The sequence below is a fragment of the Panthera tigris genome, chromosome C2, assembly GCF_018350195.1.
Source record: "Panthera tigris isolate Pti1 chromosome C2, P.tigris_Pti1_mat1.1, whole genome shotgun sequence".
Taxonomy (NCBI): Eukaryota; Metazoa; Chordata; class Mammalia; order Carnivora; family Felidae; genus Panthera; species Panthera tigris.
This window is the reverse complement of record NC_056668.1, coordinates 18,811,305-18,828,261: the sequence shown is the minus strand read 5'-3', so window position 1 is coordinate 18,828,261 and position 16,957 is coordinate 18,811,305. Positions and strand designations below refer to the sequence as shown.

At 40.5% G+C, this 16,957-nt stretch overlaps 1 long non-coding RNA gene and 1 other non-coding gene across 2 annotated transcripts; one reads left to right on the top strand and one right to left on the bottom strand.

The window, feature by feature from the left end:
• Positions 1-238: 238 nt before the first annotated feature.
• Positions 239-13,196, bottom strand: LOC107180816. The gene is made up of 3 exons (XR_001511555.2): positions 13,166-13,196; positions 3,869-4,024; positions 239-749 (listed from the first exon to the last, which is right to left on the bottom strand). It is a non-coding gene; the product is annotated as an uncharacterized LOC107180816 (long non-coding RNA).
• LOC122230814 lies at positions 8,790-8,896 on the top strand. The gene has a single exon (XR_006207899.1). It is a non-coding gene; the product is annotated as a U6 spliceosomal RNA (small nuclear RNA).
• Positions 13,197-16,957: the final 3,761 nt, after the last annotated feature.

Below are 16,957 nucleotides of genomic sequence, written 5' to 3'. Positions count from 1 at the left end.
ACGGGTCCGCCACCCCCGGGGGCTGTGCAGGGAGACGGGCGTCCTCTTTGGGGTCGCAGAGTCCGACCTGCGCCATCACCCTCCTCCCTCCGCGAGTTCGAGCCCGAAAGGCTGGGAGAAACCCTTGCTCCCCGCAAAGAATATTTCTGGGGAGAAGAACTGGGCAAAGACAGCTTCTGTGGATTTGCTTTCGTGGTCTGCCCGGCCGGTCAAGCTAATGGCATCTTAACTCTCGGTTTTGTAAGGGTGATCTGCGCCAGGGTTCTCCATTTATTGAGCCATTGAAGGGAACTCTATAATTCGTATAGCTCTTTACAAGTTAGATTCGTTTGTGTAGTATACAGAGAATATAAACAGCATGTAAAAAGGCATCCCGGTGATGCTGGCAGGCCGTTCTGCGGACCCAGAGTCTTAAGCGGGTACTTAAGAGGGTCCCTGGATGCGTGCAGGATGCGTGCAGGAGGCGAAAACAGAGTTTGTTGAAGGTACAGAGAGAGTAAGATCACAGACAGCGTCGGGGGGATTCAAAGGAAAAGAGAGAGCCTCGTCTTTGCTTGGGGTCTGGGGTTTTTCACTGAGGACAGTCGGTGGTCGGGTGTAGGTGTCCTCTTAGGCATCCAGGAACCAGTGAGAACAAAGATGAGGGTCCAGGTCTTACTCCTTCAAGCCAGGGTATCTTGGTGTCCAGATGTCTAGCGCAGGTGGTCTGGAATACTGTGTGATAGCTTCCTCTGGTCATTCTCACCAGACTAGGATAGAATAGGATAAAAAAAAAAGTTATCTATTCTAAAGAAGTCCCTTACAAGGACGACATACACTATTTGCATTATAAGGCATGTGTAAAATGGGGGTGCAGGTCCTAGCAAGAATAGCAGAGGGGGAAATAGAAGCAGGAAAAGGAAGAAAAAGAGTTCTATGGAGCCCTTCAGTTTCCCTATCTCACTGGGGTGGAATTTTTGTCTCATCCCAAGGGCCCGGAACGATGCATGGCACACAGTACGAGCTCAGTAGGTACGTGTTGAATGATTGACTGTCTTTGCGGGCAGTTCCAGAGCAGCGTCTAATACCGTTGTTATACCCCAGGATGTTATTGCCATTGAAGGAAGCATTCCGTAGATGGTAAGTATGATAATGCTTTTTGTTCAAAGTGGTCGAATGCTGTGGCTTTACTTAAGGCTTGTTAAGTTCACAAATTCAACCCATGTCCTTCCCCCCCCCCGTCCCCCCCGCTCCCCCCCCCCCGCTGGGTTCTGACTTGCCATGGGAACATATCACCACCAGGGGGCGGTACTTGCTAAGGAACAAATACCAGGCAGGGCTCCGTGCCTTCCCTTGGGAAACTGGGTGAATGTGGTCACGAATCACAAACTCCCAGTTATAAGACAAATCAGCACTTGGGAGCTAATGTACAGCATGACGACTATAATTAACAGTACTGTATGGTGTATTTGAAAGTTGCTTAAAAAAAGTAAATCTTGAAAGTTCTCATCACAAACACAGTGAGGCGACTCGTGTTAACTTATTGTGCTAATCCTCGTGCTGTATGCATGTATTTTAAGTCTTTGTGCTGTACGCCTTAAACTGAAAGTGTTGTATGTCACTTATAAAACTGGAAGACAACAACGGAGACTCCGTGCCTCCATAGATGTGTCTCCGTGGCCTGAATTTTATATTCCCAACGGCTCAGGGAGTGTAATTATCTTTGGTTTTAAAATAAGAAATGCATGGGGCGCCTGGGTGGCTCAGTCGGTTGAGCATCTAACTTCAGCTCAAGTCATGATCTCACGGTTTGTGGGTTCGAGCCCTCCACTGGGCTCTGTGCTGACAGCCCAGAGCCTGGAGCCTGCTTCCCATTCTTCGTGGCCCTCTCTTTGCCCCTCCCCTGCTCACTCTGTCTCTCTCTCTCTCTCTCTCTCTCTCAAAAACAAACATTAAAAAAAAAATTAAAATAAAAAATGGGAGGGGTGGAGAGGGGAAGAAATGTAAATAAGCAGTAGAGCTTTGATAATGCCAGCCAAATTTTACTAGGCCACTTCTCATTTAAGATACAATTTCAAACTATGAAATACAGATACACATGTATGTATGATGTGTGTGTCTTTTGCTTTCTCCTTAAACTTGCATACAATTACTCTCTTGAAAGATCTTTGTTTTATCAGTCCCTTTAGACTTGAACCCCATCTAGTTGCCTTCAGAACATTTTAGAGCAATATTTAAACAAAACCTCAGAACATAAATTTAAGCAAGTTTAATCCTATATATGTCACATTGGGAGGATAATTGGAAGCCACAATTATCACAGAAATTAACTTGGAAGGATGTTAGTAATGGTAATGTCCAACAGGTGTTGAACATATGCCAATCAATCAGGTTGATTAATTCTTGCAACCTACTCCTTCAATAGGCACATAATAATCTTTATTTTCCAGAAGAGGAAATGCAGGTTTGGAGAACCTGGGAGACCTACCCACAGTAGATCAAGAACTCCCCCAAAATATTTCCTTACACTAAATCTCCTTTCTGACCTCCTTCTTTACCAACTTTCTCCCCAAATCTTAGCCTCACTCTCTCGGTCTCTCTCCCAAACAAAAAGAGTCATCAGGTCTGTGGCAGTAACTATCAAAGGTCGGCCTAGATAGAACATCTTGTTGTGTCAGAAAGCAAGAAAATACTCAAAGACAGGCAGAAACATGCTCAAAGGGCACAGGATCCAGCTTGACAAGGGTTTTCATTGTACAAATTTAGGACTGTTTAAATAACAAAAAGAATACTGATAAAGGAGTCTAACATTATTGTATATGTTAAAAATCCAGTTCATAGCGATACTAAAAAATAAATGGGAGCAGAGAGGAAGTTTTCTTTACAAAATCCAGAGGGTAGAACCACAGAATGGGGAAAAATCACCACTCTGCATCTACCAGTGTAACAATTGTTTCAGAAATGAGTCACCTGTGGATGCTAACAGCATTGGGGAACATTTTTCCAAGATCAAGATATTCTCCTGGTGTCTATCACCCCAGAGGTTATCCCCCAAAGGGATAAAGGAAATTTCAATGGAGAAATCTACTGCACACCACCTTACCAAAGTGGTCAAAATTATCATCACCCAAAATGGGACCATCTGACACTATTTGTGCCTCCTGGTTGTGATATAAACATCACCCATGTAGTATAAATGTCTAACCTGATTCTAAAGAACCGCGAGGAAAAGAAATCAGATATATCCAGAAAATGACACATTCTACAAAGCAACTGGCCTAAGCTCTTCAAAAATATCGGTTCCACGACAGATGAACCAAAAAAATTCGGGAGCTGTTCTAAATTAAGGGAGCCTAAAGAGATAGGCAATGAATGGCCATGTATGATCCTTATTCGGGTTTGGGATTTGAAAGAAAAAAAATTCCGAGGACATTAGTATGACAAATTTGAATATGAACTGTATAGTAAATATTATTGGATCAATGTTGTATTTCTTGGATTTGATAACAGAATTATGGTCATGAAGGAGGAAATCCATGTTCGTAGGATGTGGGAATATTTAGGAGTAAGTATCCTCCTGCCTATAACTAATTCTCTAATGGCTCAGTAAAAATGGAGGGCTTTATATCTGGAGAGGAAGCAAGAGAAATTCAGCAAATGTGGCAAAATGTCAGCAACTGGTGAGGCTAAGTGAGGTGCTGATTATATTACTCTTTCAAGTGTATTCTGAAATTTTTCAAAATGAAAAGTTGGGGGAATAAACCACAGTTTTCAACCACAGAAGTTTGCTCACATTGCAATGCTACAGGCCAGCTGTGGTTCAGCAATTTCATTCTGGAATCCAAACGGCCCCCCGGCCACCCCCCACCAGCCTGGGACTTGTGGTTACCTGGCGGAGGGAAGGGAGAGTTTGGTCTGCTCAGTGCACTGGTTCTTGAAATCTTCTCAGGCTCACTAGCTCTCGGCCTCATGGTCCCCTAGCCCCAGCAATTTCAATGGCCAAGCCCGGTGGCAATCCAGTGGGCAGTGTATGCCTTCTTGGGATCTGGCGAATGAGGTTATCGAATTCAAGGAGAAAAATAACTCACTGACATCTAGAATCCAATTGCTTGGTTACCCACCCAAGACTGGTTATTTTCCCAAGATCACTAGCTGATAAGGGACTCCAGCTCAGATCCATCTCCAAAAGTCATGCTTTGTTTTTCTCTCAAATTCACGTGTTTTTTTTTAATGAAAACATTTGATTTTACGTTTTCAAATTGTTATACATTTATTTGCTTGAAAACTCGAGAAAATATATAAGGTATACCTTGAAAAGTTTCTGTCCCAGTTCTTATCCCCATTCATCCCCAAAAACCTCACACAGGATATCACTGTTATTAATTTTTTTGTGTATCCTTGAGAGTTCTGGGTGCCTCTATCAGCTAACCCAAATGTACAAACTTATTTCCTCCCCCTTTATGACCTAAAATGTAGCATAGCAAACACATAGTTCTTTGCCTTGCAAAGCTGTGCTTTGAATCAACGTCAATCTGTTCGTACGGTTCTCTTGAGGATGGGCACCAAGACAGAGTTAAATATGCAAAGATTTCATTTGGGCTCCATACCAGTGAGAGAAGAGGGGAAGACTGGCTCCACGTGAAATCCAAGGGAAAGGAAGAGACAATGGAGGCATTCCTGACCCCCCCCCCCCCAAGCAGGATAAGGAAGCCTGGTCAAGACAAAGGAAGGGGGACTCCTTAAGCCCAAGCCTACCACTAGAAGGCTCCCAGTCTCCCAGGGGCAGGCCGGCCACACTCAGCCTCCCGGCTGGGAGCAGCCGGTGGGAGGTGTGCCCTCAGAGCAAACGTGGTGGATTTCAGAGTTCAGTGTCTGGGGCTCTCGGTCATGACACCCCCCTGTAATTAGACATCTATGAAGCACTCAAAACGAGCTGTATTTAAGAAATCAAATAATTAAAGAAGCACTTGCCATGCATTTTACACTTACTACATAATAATCACACACAAACATTTCTGTCAATGATCTCATAGCAGGGCTCAACACCCTCCACATCCACGTGGCCTGAAAGGTACAGACAAACACACAACTCCTGAGATTATAAGAACACAGGAAAAATCAGGCGCAACTCAAGGCTTTTCTTTCTGTTAGTGTGATACCATGGGGCAAATTGGTACCTTCACTTTGAGGCAGCAGTGGAGAGAGAGAGAGAGAGAGAGAGAGAGAGAGAGAGAGAGAGAGAGAATCTATGGGCTTCTGGAGAAATGAAATGCAGTTGAATATAAAAATAATACGTATCGCCCACTCCTTCTGCTAGCATTCCTCCTTTAAGCCATTCCTTTCTTCCTCACACCACAAGAAAATCCATTCTTTGTTACTAGTAAACAAGAGAGGACCAGAGATACAAATCACCAAAGTGAAAGGGTTTTTTTTAGGTAATATTTTCTATTTCATTTGACAAATATGTGTGTGTGTGTGTGTGTGTGTGTGCATGCGTGTAAGAATTGTGTTAGGAAAGTACATTTTTTGCTTCTAACCTTCATTAATAAATACCAAGTAATGCTGATTTAAAATGTTAATGATTCAGTAAGTCTTGAGGATGAGACATTGAATCACAAGTTGAAGGCAGTGTATGGATCATTTATTCCACCCACCTCATTTACTAGATGGAGAAGATGATTCACAGAAAGATTGGTATTTGGCTCAAGGTCATACAGAATGCTAGGGTAGCATCTGGGGAAACTGGAAACACCAGGGCATGTGGAAAATGCCAGGACTTCTGAAATTGGCATGTGCTCCTTAAAATGCTCTGAATCATCCCACCCTGCAACAGCCACACCAAACCCTTCATTTCACAGTTCTGGGAACACTGCAAGAATTCTCTTCCCATTTGCTTAGGACTTCAAAGATGTACTAATCCCTCAAACACATGTTAATATGGATTTTCTTTGATGAAAAGGGACAGATATATTCTCCAGAATTAAGCTCCTCCTTCCTTCCTCCATCCGGTTTCAGAGTGAGTACCTTCCAGTTCACTTAGCGTCTTTCAGGATGGCTCCTGAGGGTGAAAATTAGCTAAAGTGATGCTCTTTGGTGAAGTGAAATACTTTCCTCCAGAGTTCCTCTCCCTAATTATGCATAACTCCTTTTTTTCCCACTTTTTATTGTTGTTTTAAACTTTGGACTTTCCCCTGTCTTATTCCTTATTCCTTGGCCATGACACTCGCCTGTCCCTCCTCCTCTCCCCACCATCCAATCTTGACCTGCCCTGGGAAGAACACACAAGCTGAGTCCTGAATGCCCCAAAACCACCCACACCCACTGACTAACTCATGAAATGTATTTACGTGAGGAAGTAAAAGCATGTATTAGATCCCAGATCTCTACTTCTTAGCCCTATGACCTTGGGACAGTTGGACCATAATTTACTTAAACATACTCTCTCTGAAGTACACTCAGGATATTTGAACTATTTTGCTGCAGTGAGCATCTGCTATCTAAAATCTGTGCACTGGTATATTTCTTCAGCAGAGGTTCCTAGCAGTGGAATTGTTTGGTCCAGGGTATATGTGTTTGAAATTTTGATAGGTACTCTGCCAAAATGTCCATCAAAGCCATTAACCAACAAGACAAAGCAGAGATGTGTTTGTTCCAGATGAAAGTCGCAGATATTATCATAGTGGTAAAAGGCTACGCTTTCATGCATCTTTGAATGGGTGAATGGGGTCCAAAGTCACACCCTCTCATCTTCTTCCTTTCCCGCTTCGTACGCAAGAGCTTTTTAAATGTGGCCTGGCATTTACCTGTTTGAGTCTGGCACTTATCTGTTGGAGTACTCAGAGGAAATGCAAACTCAGAGCCAGTAATTTGTCAATCTCTGTTTCAAAGCGCTGGATTATATCTCTCAATTCTATTATATAGATGCTTGTACTACCTAATTGTATATCTACAATTAGAATGAGTTGTTCTACCCAGACTTCCCTTAGTGTTTTCCTCTAGATTCCCTCTCAAATGTTCTTAATGCTTTTATTGCTGTTTTACATTACACAAACAACATAACGTCTCTATAAAAATTCAAACCCATAGAGAGCAAAGCATGAGTTGTCCTTCCCAGTCTCGCTGCACCCTATATGTCAATATCTGTAGCTACATCTCAGCCATTCTTAGGTTTTCAGTCCATGATTTGATTACTCAACTGCTCCGCGTACTGACAGTATTCAGGTTGTTCAAATGAGTCCCCAAGTAGAAGTGGCAAAGGCAGTGACATACAGGGACAACTAGAGAAAGAAATAGAAACTCCCTGAACAGTTCTCTGTGACAACTGTGGGAGTATTTTGATAAGTGTTGGCAGCAGGACACTGCATGTGATGTGGGGAAGGAAACCTTGGCATTCGAACAAGCAAATGGTTTGGCGACAGTTTATTAAATTTCTGCAATGCTTGCAAATGCCAGTAACGCTTTCTCAGACCGCAGACTTACTACATGTGACAGGTTTGGGAACGTTTCACAATTGTCATCAAATAAATGGCCCTTCAAAATTAAAAAAAAGTATACGAACTCTGAATAATTGTCACCACTGAAACACAAGCCTACTGGAGTCGATATATTTAAACTTGTGTATTTTGGTTGCTTCTGTGCCACAGAATCAGAATCTAAGCAAAGGCACCCAAGTACAATTGTAACTCAATCCCACTGGTAGGTTTTGGGTCAACTATTAGACTTTCTTTATACCAAATAAAAGTCCACATTCCTTCCTAAATGTATATCTGTAAATGCCTACATTTAAAAAGATTTCAAAGCAATAGCTACCATTATGCCTTAAGGAACTAGAATAAGAAAGAGCAAACGAAACCCAAAGGCAGCAAAAGGAGGGAAATGAGGAAATTAGAACAGAGATCAATGAAATAGTGAACAGAAAAAACAACAGAGAAAATGAATCCAAAAGTCAGTTATTTGAAAAGATAAACAAAATCAAACAAAACCTTTAGCTAAGCTGCCCAAGAAAAAAGAGAGAAAACACAAATTACTAAAATCAGGAATAAAAGAGGGCACGTTACTCCCAACCTTCTAGTAATAAGTTAGATTTTAAGGAAAGCTATGAACAACTGTATGCCAACAAATCAGATAACTTGGATGAAATGTACAAGTTCCTAGAAAGACACAAACTGCCCAAACTAACTCAAGAAAAAAATTAAAAATCTGAATAGGCCAATAATAAGTAAAGAGATAAAATTAGTAATTTAAAATTTTCTTTACAAACTCTTCCAAAATATTGGAGAGGCAGGAACACTTTTAATTCATGTTATGAGGCCAGAATAATCTGATACCAAAACCAGAAAAATACATCACAAGGAAAAAAAACAAACTGTAGACCAAAATCCCTTATGAATATAGATGTAAAAAATCTTCAACAAAATACTAGCAAACTGAATCCAGCAATATAAAAAGATTGTATGCCAGGACCAAATTTATCCCAGAAATTCAAGGGTGGTGTAATATATGAATATTAATCAATGTAATACACTATATATAGAATAAATGACCAAAAAAAACCACATGATAATCTCAACAGATGCAGAAAAAGCATTTGATGAAATCCAACATGCTTTCTTCATCAATATGCTCAACAAATCAGGAATGGAAGGGAACTTGCTCAACCATCCACAGATAACATCATACATGATGCTAAAAGACTGAATACTTGCCCTTAAGTGAGGAACAAGAAAGAAAAGGATGTCCACTCTTTCACTTCTATTTAACATTGTACTGAATGTCATATCCGGACAATTAGGCATGAAAAGGAAATAAAAGTGCTCACTTCAGCAGCACATATACTAAAATTGGAACAATACAATGAAGGTTAGCATGGCCCCTGAACCAGGATTAGACACAAATTCATGAAGCATTCCATTAAAAAAAGAGCAAATAAGTATCTGGATTGAAAAAAAAAAAAAAAAGAAGCAAAACTATCTCTATTTGAAGATGACATGATTTTGTACATAGAAAATCCTAAGGAATCCATTAAAAATGTATTAGAACTAATAAGAGTACAAGAAGGTTGCAGGATACAAGATCAATATACAAAAATCTATGGTATTTCTATAGACTGGCATTGAAAGTTCTGAAAATAAAATTAAGAAAACAATACCATTTACAACAACATCAAAAAGAGTAAATTATTTAGGTATAAATTTAGCAAAGGAAGCACAAGACTTGTACACTGAAAACTACAAAACATCATTGAAAATAAAGACCTAAAAAAATGGAAAGATATTCTATATTCATGGATCAGAATTAATATTGTCAAGATGGTAATACTCCCCAAACTGATTAAAAGATGCAATATAATTCCTATCAAAATCCCAGTTGGCATTTGAAAAAATGGACAAGCTGATCGTAAAATTCATATAAAATTGCAAAGAACCCAGAAAAACAAAAAAAATCTTTAAAAAATGAAGAATAAAGTTTGAAGAAGCATGCTTCCTGCTTTCAAAATTTAACTATAAAGCTACAGTATTTAAGATGATGTGTCACTGGCTTACAGATAAACATAGAATGATGGAAAAATTGAGAGTCCACAAATGAACCCTTACGTTTATGGTCAATTGATTTTTGACAAATGTACCAAGACATAATAGGGAGAGAACAATATCTTCAATATATATTTCTGGGACAACCAGATATCCACATGAAAAGAACAGAGTTTATTTCTGAGATTTATTTCCCATATCAGACAACATACACAAAAGTTGTATGACTTCTTCACAACATATACACAAAATTAATTCAATGGATTATAAACCTAAATGAAAGTGCGAAAACTACAAAACTCTTAGAAAAAAATTTAAGAGTAAACCATTTTGACCTTGAGTTAGGCAGTGGTTTCTTAGATTAAAAAAAAAAAAGCATAAGTAAAAATAGAAAAAAATAAATTGCACTACATCAAACTTTCTGCACAAAGCATCAAGAAAGTGATCAGATTTCCACAGAATGGGAAAAAAAATTGCAAATCATATATCCGACAAGAAACTTGTATCCAGAACATATAAAAAACACAACTCAATAACAAAAAAGGGGCAACCAATCTAAATTAAAAGTGGGCAAAACGTTTGAATAGACATTTATCAAAGAAGATATGCAAATAGCCAGCAGGCGTGAAAGCGACATCACTAACCATCAGGGAAAGCACATCTAAACCAAGTGAGTTATTACTTCACACCCATTAGGTTGGCTATAATTAAAAAGGCAGTTGTTAACAAGTGCTGATGAGGATATGGAGATACTGGAAACTTCAGGCACTGCTGGTGTGAATGGAAAGTGGTACAGCTGCTTTGAAAAACAGTCTGGCAGTTCCTTGAAATGTTGAATGTACAGTTATCGTGTAACCTAGCAATTCAACTCGTAGGCATATACCAAGAGAAATGAAAACATACATCCAAACAAAAAGCTGTACCTGAATATTCATAGCAGCATTAGCCATAACAGCCAAAAAGTGGAAACAACCCAAAAGTCCAACAACTAATGGATGAAAACCAAAATGTAGTGAATCCATATGACAGAATATTATTCATCAGTGAAAAGGAATAAAGTACTGATACATGCTACAACATGGATGAGTCTAGAAAACATGCGAAGTAAAAGAAGCCCATCAGAAAAGATGACATAGTGTAGGGTTCAATTTATATTGAGTGTTCAGAACAGGAAACTCTATAGAGACAGAAAGTAGGTTAGTGGTTGATTAGGACTGGAGAAAAGGGGTTGAGACTGAGGGTGAATGCAATGGGTACTAGGTTTCTTTTAGGAAAAAACTAAAATGTTCTTTTTTAAAATTTTTTTTGAAGACAAGTATTGTTTATTGAGAATTTGTTTTCTGTTTTATATAGATGTATCTGTGGGTAACAGTTGTGACAGTCAAAATAAGATGTTCTAAAATTAGATATGGCGATGGTTTCACATCCCTATAAATATACTGAACAACACTGAATTTACACTTTAAATGGGTAGATTGTATAGCATGGGACTTATACCTTAACAAAGCTGTTTTTAAAAAAAATTCTGACCAGTCTGGCTGGCCTTTTGAAAGGATACCTTATTCCTACTCCCTTGGTCATGACACTTGCCTGCCTCTTCCCAGCAAACTTGACATGCCCCAGAGAGAAGGCAAGCTGGGTCCTGACCACGTAAAGCCACCCCAAATTAGTTGGATACAACCAACGTGAAATGCCGGTGAGATAGCACAGCTCCAGAGATAAGCTGCCTTTGTTCAAATCCCTCCTCTCCACTTTTTAGCCCTTGACTTTTATTAGTTTATTTGCACCTCATCCTTCTAATTAATCATAAAAAATTGGAGTCATTATAACACCTTGTAGCATCTGGGGACAATTAAAGCAGTTAATACATAGGCATTTAGCACACTAATGGGTATACTCAGTGAGATCAGTTTTTGTTACTGGGAGTTGCCTGTTCATACTCTGACCCGTGTGGGTCTAGTTCCGGCCACATTTGGATGATTTCTCACTTTACTTCACATGGAGATAACATCAGTTGCCTTCACTGGGCTCTGTTACATAGCAGAAGGCACCAGCCCTCTTTGCTATGCTGTGGGTGGGCAGCACAGCCATTTGGGCATGGGAGGTAGTTTAGTGCAAATCCATAGTTAAGGGGAATTACGTGTTTTTAATTAGAACATTTTCTGCATCAAGTGTGTAACAACTGAAGGGACACATATTATCTCATTCTTATAAAAATAATTACACATAAAATAGATTTGGAGTATAAAGAAATGCACTTAGAAGATAGTGAACATTGAAAGGGCGCCTGGGTGGCTCAGTCAGTTAAGCGACCGCCTTCAGTCCAGGTCATGATCTCAAGGTTCATGGGTTTGAGCCCAGCATCAGGCTCTGCGCTGAGCTCAGAGCCTGCTTCGGATCCTCTGTCTCCCAGTCTCTCTGCCCCTCCCCTGCTTGCTCACATGTGCACATCCTCTCTCTCTCTCTCTCTCTCTCTCTCTCTCTCTCTCTCTCTCTTTCTCTCAAAAATAAACATTTTTTTTTAAAGAATAGAATGTAGTGCACATTTAAAACGTTGAAAGAAGGGAGTGTATTTGCAATTCTAGTTTTAAACTTTTGACTTACTTGTAACCTGATTGTGTTTTTTTATTCAACTTAGGTTAATTTTCCTGTTGGTATAAGTCATCTCTGATAATCATCGTGTATTTATTCTCATCCCTTTCCTTTGCAATCTACAGTATTTAGATGCTTTGACAAGCTGGAAAATTCAATTCAGTGTTCTCTTCAATAAGAAATTTCCATCATGTTTGTCAATGAGAATTTGAGAATCCAGGTAGTAATATATAACAGATATCTCAAATGTTGGTAACTGAGTATTTATAAACAGACAGGCTGGCTGACTTTTTTTGTTTTTTACTTGTGACACTTTCATGAGCTTTTATAATAGTTTAGAGCAGTGGTTCTATATCTTCCCTGAGTAGCTTTTTTAGACTTTTTCCTAGTACCCACCCCCATGACATTTTATTTTTAAGATTTTATTTTTAAGTAATTTCCACACCCAATGTGGGGCTCAAATTCACAACCCTGAGATCAAGAGTTGCATGCTCTACAAACTGAGCCAGCCAGGTGACCCCCTCCATGACGTTTTAGTATCACTGATACAGAGTTGACCCTTGAACAACAAGGGGATTAGAGCACCAACCTCTCACATACTTGAAAATCCACATATAACTTTTAATCCCCCCACCCAAAACTTAACTCCTAATAGCCTTTTTTAAATTTTTTTTAACATTTATTCATTTTTGTTTTCTTTTTAAAATTTTTTTAACGTTTATTTATTTTTGAGACAGAGAGAGACAGAGCATGAATGGGGGAGGGGCAAAGAGCGAGGGAGATACAGAATCGGAAGCAGGCTCCAGGCTGTGAGCCATCAGCCCAGAGCCCCACGCGGGGCTCGAACTCACAGACCGTGAGATCGTGACCTGAGCTGAAGTCGGACGCTTAACCGACTGAGCCACCCAGACGCCCCTTTTTAACATTTATTAATTTTTGAAAGGCAGAGAGAAACAGGGTGCGAATAGAGAGGGGCAGAGAGAGAGGGAGACACAGAAACAGAAGCAGGCTCCAGGTTCCTAGCTACCAGCACAGAGCCCGACGCGGGGCTCGAACTCACGGACCTCGAGATCACGACCTGAGCGGAAGTTGGCCACGTAACCGGCTGAGCCATCCAGGTGCCTCATGCTTTTGACCAGAAGCCTACGGATAACACAAACTGTACATTAACACATATTTTGCATGCTGTGTGTATTATATACTGTATTCTTACAAAGCAGTAAGCTAGAGCAAAGAAAATGTTATTGAGAAACCATAAGGAAGAGAAAATACACTTACAGTACTGTATTTACTGGGTGAAAAAATCCATGTATAAGTGGACTCATGCAGTTCAAAGCCCTGCTGTTCCAGGTCAGCTAGACTATATATCTGTTGAAGCTTTTTTACCACCAACAAAAGAATTGTCCCCCCTTGGGGGCAATATTGCACCCATTGAGAATTCATGGCCTAATTCTAGTATTCAAAGTTTACATGGTAAACTTCCTCCTCCTGCCATTTGTTATTTCAGTAGCAAAAATACACTTGAGGGGCACCTGGGTGGCTCAGTCAATTAAGCATCCAACCCTTGATGTCACCTTAGGTCTCACAATTGTGAGATCGAGCCCCACATCTGGCCCCACGCTGACAGTGCAGAGCCTGCTTGAGATCCTCTCTCTCTGCCCCTCCCCTCTCTCATCCCCCCCCCTCAAAATAAATAAACATTTTTAATTAATTGAAAAAGAAATACATTCGAAAAACACTCGAATATTGCCATGCTAATTCAGTGTGGTCCATGGATCAACAGCATCACCATTACCCAGTAGCTTGTTAGAAATGCAGACTTTCAGCCCCACCTCAGACCTCCTCCATCAGAATCTCATTTGAACATGATCTTCTGTTAATTCAGATGTCCATTAGTCTGAGAAGCACTGGTTTAGACTACAGTCCTCTACTCAGTTAGGAAACATTAAGTTAATGTGTGAATGGAAAGAATATGCCTGGGCCCTGAAACCAGGTTTTAGGTAACCCACCCCTTCCTCGCAAGTTCTGACTAATACACCAAATTTTTTTGGTCATCAGTATTCTTTTTTTCTTTTTTAGAGAGAGAGAGGTGTGCAAGTGAGTGAGGGGCAGACAAAGAGAGAGAATCCCAGGAAGGGCAGAGAGAGAGAGAGAGAGAGAGAGAGAAGCGTGGCTCACCCGAGGTGGGGCTCGAGTTCACCAGATGGGACTTGAACTCACGTACCATGAGATCATGACCTGAGCCAAAGTCAGATGCTTAACAACTGAGCCACCCAGGCCCCCCCATCGATATTATTTTCTTTTTTTTTTTTTTTTTAATTTATTTTCGGGACAGAGAGAGACAGAGCATGAACGGGGGAGGGGCAGAGAGAGAGGGAGACCCAGAATCAGAAACAGGCTCCAGGCTCCCAGCCATCAGCCCAGAGCCCGACGCGGGGCTCGAACTCACGGACCGCGAAATCGTGACCCGGCTGAAGTCGGACGCTCAACCGACTGCGCCACCCAGGCGCCCCGATATTATTTTCTTAAACACAGAAATGGGTGTGTTTTGTTTGTTTGAGAAAGGTTAATTTTATGTCCTTCTAAGCAAGTGAAAAATCCCTATGAAGCCTCACCTCGCTGTCCATAAAATGAAGCCTGTTTTGATAATAATAATTTCACTTGGATCAGGTGACAGAAGGAGCCAGTAATAAAGCAAAGAGATTTTTATCTACTTGACTGTTTCAAAGAGCCTGCAAGTTAGCATGAGGATGAGAAGATACCGAGTTAATTCACTTTGGCTCCTTATTTATAAAGATAGAGTTAAGTTTTTCATTAATTTTGGGGGGTCTAAGAATGAAATTTTGAAACGCGTGTGAAATAAATGTGAAACATCTCAGTCATACAGAAGACATAGGCTAGCAAATAACCATATACCTACTACCCAGGTGAACAATCTGCCACGTTTAGCTGCTTCCACATTTTTCTGAAACATTTTAATATTTATTCATGAGTTTTACTTAACTAAGACTTTTGAGGTTAACACTAGAGAGAGTTCCACTACCACGAATCTTCCATTGTTATTTCCATCGCGTTTTCTCCGACTACAGGGAATGAGAAAAAAACCCTGGACCTGTCAGACTTGGTCCAAGTACCAGCTGAGTCTTTATTTTTTGATGTTTCCAGAGGAGCCTTGACAGCAGAAAGCCAAGTTCTCTTTAAAATTCTCCACTATTGACAAAGACCGCGGTCAAGTTAGGCCAAAAGCCAAAGTGCTCCTCGTTGAAAAATGCTGTGGAAGATTAGGCTAAATGCCAGCCACTTTTTCTTAATCAAGAAACTCAGCTAACAAGTTGGAGCTTTTAAATGCAGAAGGAAGAGAAGAGAGTATAGAAAAGAGGTAAGAGGAAGATCAGAAGAGAGAAGAAACAACTTCAACTCAACTCAAATGCCACTCATCTCAAAACCCCAACTCAAATGCCGCTCAAAAGGCATCTCTTTCTTCTATCTCCCAATATCCCTTTCTACATCTTGACTTACCAGGATAAAATTAAATATATTTTAGACAGTTCATGAGAGGTGTGGTGTGTGCGTGTGTGTGCGTGTGTTTAGTGGCTGGGGGCAAGAAGGGGAGGGGCAGAGAGAGGAGGTCAGAGGATCCAAGCAGGCTCTGGGATGACAGCAGAGAGCCTGAGGCGGGGCTTGAACTCAGGAACGATGAGCCACCCAGGTGCCGGGAAAGTGCCTTTAAAATCACCTACCTCTGAAAAGCCCACAGCTAACATCATCCTCAACGGGGAAAAACTGAGAGCTTTTTCCCTGAGATCAGGAACACGACAGGGATGCCCACTGTCACCGCTGCTGTTTAATATAGTGCTGGAAGTTCTAGCATCAGCAATCAGACAACAAAAGGAAATCAAAGGCATCAACATTGGCAAAGATGAAGTCAAGCTTTCACTTTTTGCAGATGACATGATATTATACATGGAAAATCCGATAGACTCCACCAAAAGTCTGCTAGAACTGATACATGAATTCAGCAAAGTTGCAGGATACAAAATCAACGTGCAGAAATCAGTTGCATTCTTATACACTAACAATGAAGCAACAGAAAGACAAATGAAGAAACTGATCCCATTCACAATTGCACCAAGAAGCATAAAATACCTAGGAATAAATCTAACCAAAGATGTAAAAGATCTGTATGCTGAAAACTATAGAAAGCTTATGCAGGTAATTGAAGAAGATATAAAGAAATGGAAAGACATTCCCTGCTCATGGATTGGAAGAATAAATATTGTCAAAATGTCAATACTACCCAAAGCTATCTACACATTCAATGCAATCCCAATCAAAATTGCACCAGCATTCTTCTCGAAACTAGAACAAGCAATCCTAAAATTCATATGGAACCACAAAAGGCCCCGAATAGCCAAAGTAATTTTGAAGAAGAAGACCAAAGCAGGAGGCATCACAATCCCAGACTTTAGCCTCTACTACAAAGCTGTCATCATCAAGACAGCATGGTATTGGCATAAAAACAGACACATAGACCAATGGAATAGAATAGAAACCCCAGAACTAGACCCACAAACGTATGGCCAACTCATCTTTGACAAAGCAGGAAAGAACATCCAATGGAAAAAAGACAGTCTCTTTAACAAATGGTGCTGGGAGAACTGGACAGCAACATGCAGAAGGCTGAAACTAGACCACTTTCTCACACCATTCACAAAAATAAACTCAAAGTGGATAAAGGACCTGAATGTGAGACAGGAAACCATCAAAACCTTAGAGGAGAAAGCAGGAAAAGACCTCTCTGACCTCAGCCGTAGCAATCTCTTACTCGGCACATCCCCAAAGGCAAGGGAATTAAA